The sequence below is a fragment of the Frankliniella occidentalis genome, unplaced genomic scaffold (genome assembly GCF_000697945.3).
Source record: "Frankliniella occidentalis isolate FOCC.00 unplaced genomic scaffold, Focc_3.1 Scaffold18, whole genome shotgun sequence".
NCBI lineage: Eukaryota > Metazoa > Arthropoda > Insecta > Thysanoptera > Thripidae > Frankliniella > Frankliniella occidentalis.
Window position 1 is genome coordinate 2,015,061 of NW_026267148.1, and position 7,520 is coordinate 2,022,580.

The window sequence follows — 7,520 nt, forward strand, 5'->3', positions numbered from 1 at the left end:
AAAAATGAAAAATAAAAGTATCTCTTTGTTCATTTTCCACCTTTCATTTTTTTTAAAGATTAGACTGTACTCAGTGACCTTTCCCGGGCGCTTCTGCTGGTGGATCCTGGAGCCTGCTCCGGGCGAGGTAAAGCGTGGTGACTTCCACGATTACGATTCAAGGGGAATGAATGGGACCTACCTCAAGCGGCAAAATGGGCGGCAGACAAAAGACGGAATCAAAGAGAGGGGCAACACCTGGTTCGGTTTGGCAGCATCTTGTCACCCTATTCCTCGCTTAGCGACCGTCAACGCCAACGCCTGTCATGCTGACATGAGCAGCCGCTGGACGACCTATCTCGTTTGGCCATGTCCAATGTCCATGAGGCCAAAACTCACGCCTTGTGCACAAAAAATAATAAATATCTATTTCGTATACGAAGGTATACTTTAGAAACACAGCACGGCAAGGAAATAAAATCTGCGCTACACAACGGGAGACACGAGGTGCGAGGGGAGGAAATGTGGAGGAGAGGGCTCACTTTCATCGTCTACGGTCCGCGGGTGAGACCGAGAGTGAGAGAGAGGTGGGGACGATGAGGCAGACGCGGCCTTCATCTGGCCGTGACACATTACCGCGACGGAACATGGACCAATCACAGTAGGAGAGCGTCCTTCCTGCTAGAGTAACGGACCGCGCACAATGTGTGGAAACACCAAGTCAGGTACTAGGCTGCGAACCGATCACAAACGTGAACTCAGAAAAATGTTTTCTTGTTTCAAGTTCATTCGTTTTGTCATATCATCAATTTGACTCTTGACGCAAAATGTTCTTACTTCAAAGGAAAAAAGTCTCCTTGGTATCCAGAAAAAGATCGTGGGTCACTTTTTGTACTGAAGTACTTGAAAACACGTGAAATAATTTTTCTCGGTGTGATTTCTCCAGTGCTTGTTCTTCTCTTTTTGCTTTGCATATCGCAATTACCATAGGTATCGTAGTAATTATGTTATGCCGCTTTTTGTACAGCTAGAAGAGGTCTTGCTCAAGTGAAAGCGCCGCAAACAACCGTTTCTATTTCTATCGTCGCACGCGTTGAATAATCTACAGCCGTCATCATTCTGGACGCACATGGTAAACCAAACTCATCGCTAATTTTCTCCCATCGGCGAAACATCATCGGGGTTTAGCCCCCCCCCCCCCTTAAAAGTTCTCGCGTGATGGGGGAGTTCCTTGGGCTGTGGTGCTGGTGGGGCCGTGTGTGTCGAAAAGCACCCACCGTCTGCGCGGAAATGGAAACTGAAGCATCGCAGTCGCCCCTCACGTTAGCCGGCTAGGCGCTAAAGATGGACCGCTCCGCACAGCTGCACGCGGGCTGCTTGGTCAGGATGCTTGGTCTCAGCGGTGGACGCAAATAACACACGGCCCAATCACACGCCTGCTGACCAGGCTGGCGTGAAGAGCGCGCTATGTACAGAAAAACTCGAGCTCTGCTTGAGCCGTTTTTCTGCCTAACATCGCCCTTGTATTCCCCTTCCCCTTTTTCTTTCCCGCACGCGGCCACGGGTGTGGAGTGAAGGCGGCCAAAGGCGCTGACATGAACCGTGTTCTGAGCCCGCGCAGAGTGCATGGGGGATGCAATGTAAACAGACGAGAGTTTGGGTGAGGCAGATGGGCAGATGGTGAGCGGAACTCTTAGCAATCACGTTTCGAATGCAATTGTTCGAAAATTTTCAGTTGTTTTGCTTTACTAAAATTCTATTTCATTTGAGGCACACTAAAATGTTATGAACTTTTTATGTGTGCTGCTTGTGTATTTTTGTGTGCCTACGCTATTACGCATTATTTTATGCGAATTATGAACAAAATTGGAAAAATTATACACAAACGCACAGGTTTACAGAGAAACGTAAGATTGTATGAAAAATCATAGGAATTTAGTGTGTGTACATCACAAAAAATGGATAGTCGATCACGGCCTCGAAAAAAGCACCACTTTCAAATTAGCGCCACTGCAAAAAATTGCTTGACCCATTGTGCTGGTCAGGTGTTGCTAGTAAAAGAATTGTCATGGCAGGAAGTTTTGCGTGTAAGGAGACTGAAAAGGGTAGCCTTTTAGACCATTACTTGTAGCTGCCTACCCCAAGGTAAAAGTTTTCCACTTCAAAGAAAAATGCCGACTGACGTTACAGTTTTGACACAACGACTGAGGTCACGTTTGTCGTTTACCTACTATTCAACTATGTGTCGACACCGGAAACACAATCGTGCGATAGCATTCCTTTCCAGGGGCGGCAGGGGCGCTAACCCGTTTTAGGGGTGTTAAAGTGCATATTTTTAGTTAATTGGCCTTTTTTGTGCTTTTTACCACGGTAAAAACAATATCTCATTTTTTCAGGGAAAAAAGTTCAGGGAAAAGGGAAAACTTTGAGGAACATTCCTGGTTTGACAAAAACTCCTCAGATTTCGAGGAAGTCTCCTCAAAGAATGTGGGATTTTTTTAGAATATCCCTAAAAATCTGAGGCGAGATGGGAGGACTCTTCTTCAAACATGGAAGTTCCACAAAGTTTTCCCCTTTTCCTCAAAAAGTGAGACATTCTTTTTACCGTGACTCCCGTTTCCCATTTGGTGACCGTTTACCAAAAGCCTAATCACATATTAGCTCGTTTGACGCGTGATTTTTCGATAAATGCAATAATATGTCGTAGAATGTGATTGGTTCACTTAAGGAGCATCCAGAAAGTACGTCCGTCATTCGCCGTTTACGAACCTTCTAAGTTCAGCCACACTAGCTCTCAGAGCGCCTAATAGGTAGGCAATATCTTGCCTGCAGTGCATACGTGTGCTGCAGGGTGGCCTACCTCGAGTCTTACAGGCGTCAAGCTCCTGTTATTTACCAAATGATTTAAGAAAAACACGGTCAGACTTTCTGGACGATTCTTTAGACAGAATAAATAATAATATAGTTGTGGCAGCTCCAAAACGGGGATTTTCCCTCCTCTGGAACAAAAAGACTTTACAGTGTAGATTTAAAACAGTCGACAAGACGAAAGCGTGAGTTTCACGCAAGGCGTGATGTTAACGCTCCATTAGCTTCACGCAGCCAATGAAAAAACGACTTTTGTCACGGATAGATAACTCCACCGAGAAAAATATATTTGTACTCGTACGATGATATCCGGTATAATTTGCCATTTACAAAACGAGTCCTACACGCACAACCACGAACCGATTCGCAGGGCTTGTAGAGTTTTACAATTTTGAATTCTAATTGTACGACATCCTTCATGGGAAATTTTCCTGTACCCGGTACCACGTTTTTTTTTACTGTGTCAACATCCAGAAAAATCTGTTCACCATGAACTTTTAAAAGTTGGGGTGCAAAAGACAGATTCTTTCACAGTGGGCACTCTTAAATTTTTACAAAGAAAATTCTTGTATTTCAAAGAATCTTGTGCAACCGTAATACAAAGCCAAATTTCCTTTGTAAGACAAAGAAAAATCATTGAAATACAAAGAAAACTTTTGAGTAAACCAAGGAAATTTCTTGTACTTAAGGAAATTTCCTGTATACTACGGTTGCACAGAATTCTTTGCATTATACGAACAAATTCTTTGTTAAAGATTTAGAGTGCGTGTGCAAAATTTTCTATGGTGCGTCGCATGTGCCACAGGCAGGTGTAAAATATTTGTCTTCATGTCGAGATGCCAACGTTGTCTTTCCTCAGCATCATGCCCGTCCTAGTAGGCACTAATATGCGACGAGAACACACAAAAACACGTGGACTGCGCCGCAGTGGTCGGGGAGAGGGAAAAGGGGTGAGGAGGGCATGTGTGGCTAATCAGATGCGCACTTGACACTTGACAGGCGCCTCTAGCCAGTATGGCATGCACCTGTGCAGTAGTACCGCCATGTCTAGCAATAGCACCTCATGCTCGACCGTTACCGTTCGACGCAAAAAGAGCGATTTCGTCGGGGATTTATTTTATTTGAGGGGAAAGTTAGGGGGATTCAACAATCCCACCCGCCAAGTTAAAACCACGCAGTATTAAGAGGGCCGCGCTTACGCTGGTTACGCCTCTTACTTTGTTTCCCGGGGACAGTGGCGCGAGCGTGGGGCAGGGTGCGTGTACGAGCAAAGACGTGCCCATCTGGTTTGTTTTGCTACGCCACACCACGCCACGCCCACCCCACTCCACCACTCGGGTGATAGGTGCCTGAATTGATTAGCATCTGAAGCGTCCAAGTGGGAAGCGGGTGGGGGGAAGGAAAGGGTTCTGCTGAAGCGTCAAATAGGTTGAGTCTATAATGACTCGGCGCGCGCGCCGGTGCGAGACGATCCAGCCAAGACACACCTCCAATCAATAACTGATCGACAATGTATCTGCATCGATTAAACGATAATTATCTTCACCGATTGTCGAACATTACCGGCGAAGCTGTGGGCAATCTGTATTTATATAAACACGAGAATATTACCTGCTTCAGACATGGTTCTGCGGAAAAGCTTCGATTTCGAAATGATGAGTACACACTCTTAACATGTTGGTCATCACTCAATGATTCACAAGCGATAATTTGTTTGATGTGGTAGTCGTCACGTAGCTAGAGCTGGACGTGGACCGGCTGTTACTTTGAATGGTCGCGCTCAAGTCTTTGCGGTTTAGCCCACTACCTTCGCCCTTACGGCGCCATGTCCCGGCATGCAACAAAAAAACGGTATACAAGTGCGATGGCCAAAAAACTGACAGCAGATTGAATAGGGTATTTCAGAGCTGGAGGTGAAGAAGTAAAATGGAAGAACAAAACGCGCACTGCGCATGAGCAGACGCCCCCCACTCCGTCCCCTGCTTCCCCCACTCCGCGTCTGCGCATTAGCAGTGCGCGTTTTGTTCTTCCATTTTACTTCTTCACCTCCAGCTCTGAAATACCCTTTAAATAAAATTCGCGAAAAGTGGACAAAGACAAATATTTTTCAGAAAAGGTTTGTGTGTCTAGTGACATGAGGTACTTCGTTTCGTTTCTGTTCAATCGGTGTGTTAAAATACACAGCGATAAGAGTTGTGACCATCCAACGACTGAGGGGACGCTTGTGTGATTGTAAACAATGAATCAACTTTGCTAAAATTTATAGATTTGTCCGGCGGGAAAAAATGCTACTTCTTTGCCACTCTACTTTTGGACAATTTGGCGGGAATGAGGGGAATTGTGGATCGATATATAATATTATTGTTTAAAAACTTGTGTAGATCAAAAAGGCCTGCCTATGTTTTGAAACGTGCTTAATCCACTCCATCACGTGTGGTAAAGGTGGGCGTGTTAGAGTCACGTGTGTGCACGGGCGCACTCATGTATAAGGGAAGTAGGGGAAGAGCAGAGAGAGACGGGTGCGTAGTGCCAGTCCCAGCTTGTGGGTGTCGGGCCACAACGAATTAATCTCATTCTCTCCATCACTTCGTTGCTTCTGTCCTGACGTCATTCGACCACAAGAGGCAGCTGGAAGGGCACAAGAAGCTAGGCAGCGGGACTACCATCGTACAAATCGCAATAATTTAAACCAATTCAATAAAAATTCAATTAATTCAGTAGAACTGAAATTTATTTCACGAAACTTATAGACACAGTTCAGGAGTTATTAACCCCTCACCCCGTGTGAATAGGCATCTCTGCTGGATTTCTGCATGTAGATCCCGTATGTGTGCCACACACAGTTTTTTAATGGATCAAAAGTCCAAAGCGCAAGACTATCTTTCCGTTTCCGTTGCGTTTATAAAAAGAAGAGTAGTTTGAAGTATACACAAAAAATTATAGACATTGCAATGTATATCATGATTTCAATAACTGAATAAAATACCAATGAAAATAATACGAATAATGATTTGTTGGCCCCGGCAGCAGGTTTGCAGAGCGCTGGTGGGCCCAACTACGTGTCGAATAGGTGGACTATCCACTAGGCGCTGAATGGGTGGCACGCGCCACCATGCAGGGTGGGTTGCCGCTTTGTGGGCGCCTCTGCGATAGATACATGTCGGCTAATGCGTGTGCGTGCATTAGCTGCCGAGGATATATATCGATCGAAAGAGAGAAAAAGAGGAATTATATATATAATGTTCCCATTCATTTTGGCGAATGGGAAGGTAATAAAATTATGTTATCACCTTTTTTGGCTCCTGTTCAAAAGCTATGGGTCTTGGTCAACTTATTTCGACACCGTGTATACGTGGAGTAGAAAAGACTCTATCTGATCGCGTCAAGGTTGCTCGCAATATTTGCTTAATCCCGGCGTTGTTTTATCTAAGAAATTAAATTACTGGCACCTCTATTTAGCTTCTTACAAAAATTGGCCACAACTCCCCAGAAAAGCAAAAATTGCGGACAACCCTGTTAGGCTGGGATAGAGCCTCCTCTAACATTTCGAGACACGTACGGTGTCGAAAGTTGACCAAGGCCTTTTGCTTTAGAACAGGAACCAAAAAAGTTGATAATTAGATTTTACTACCATTCCATCCATGACAGCTGCACCACGGATTTTGATTGCATTGATTTCTGCAGTCCCACTCCTCTCGTTTTAACCTCTTTGCAGCATGCCCTGTCAGCATAAGTCGTGCAATGGACTAAATTTAGGGGAGAAGGCATTTTAGTGCGCAAAACTGCATAATTTCGTGCAAATGAACGCACAAAACTGGTCAAATTAATGCAGAAATGTGTAAAAAATTTGATTTGCTTAAGTTCGTGCAGATAAAACATAGAACATACCAGGTGGCTGATTCACGCCGCGCACTTTCGCAGTTATACTGTACCGCATGCACGCGTGCGGGCGGGTCGTCTACTCGCACGGGGCTATTAGGAGCCGTAGGCAGCGAGCATAGGCAAACCCGCCCGCACTCGTGCATGCGGTACAGTATAACTGCGAAAGTGCGCGGCGTGAATCAGCCACCTGGTATAAGAGATGAAGTGCTTTGCTATCTTTTACCTTTACGAACATTCATAGAGAACCATCGCTAGTGTTGTGCGTAAATAGCTGTAAATGATCAATAATTTAATCATACTGATGCTCCTCCGTTTCCACATGATAAGTAACCTTGTCCTCATTAAGAGCCCAGGCTCTCGCTATTGATAAGTAAGTCGCATGATAACACTGTACTGTGGTGTGGTGCCGAAGCTGCTTTATACGGCAGCAACTCTCCAAATTTGGATTTATTGGATTTATTAATAAATACAGTATTTGGATATTATGGTCAGGATATTGTCTAACGATTACAACGGCAGAAGCGCCATTTACACACCTAGTCAGCTTTTTCATGTGGTGTTCCCTTAGTATCGAGTATCGTCTTCAGAGATCTAATCCTTCAAGTGGGATCGCCCGTTTGTTTACGAATAACAATTAAACCTCACAAGATCGGCGTGTATAACGTGTAACAGTGTAACAGTGAGGCTACGAGGTTCCATAAACCACTATAAAGACCATAAACTTTCTTTTAAATCGAATTTTTAGATCTTGTTCGTTTGTATAACATTTTTGTGCCTCTGCAGACATATAT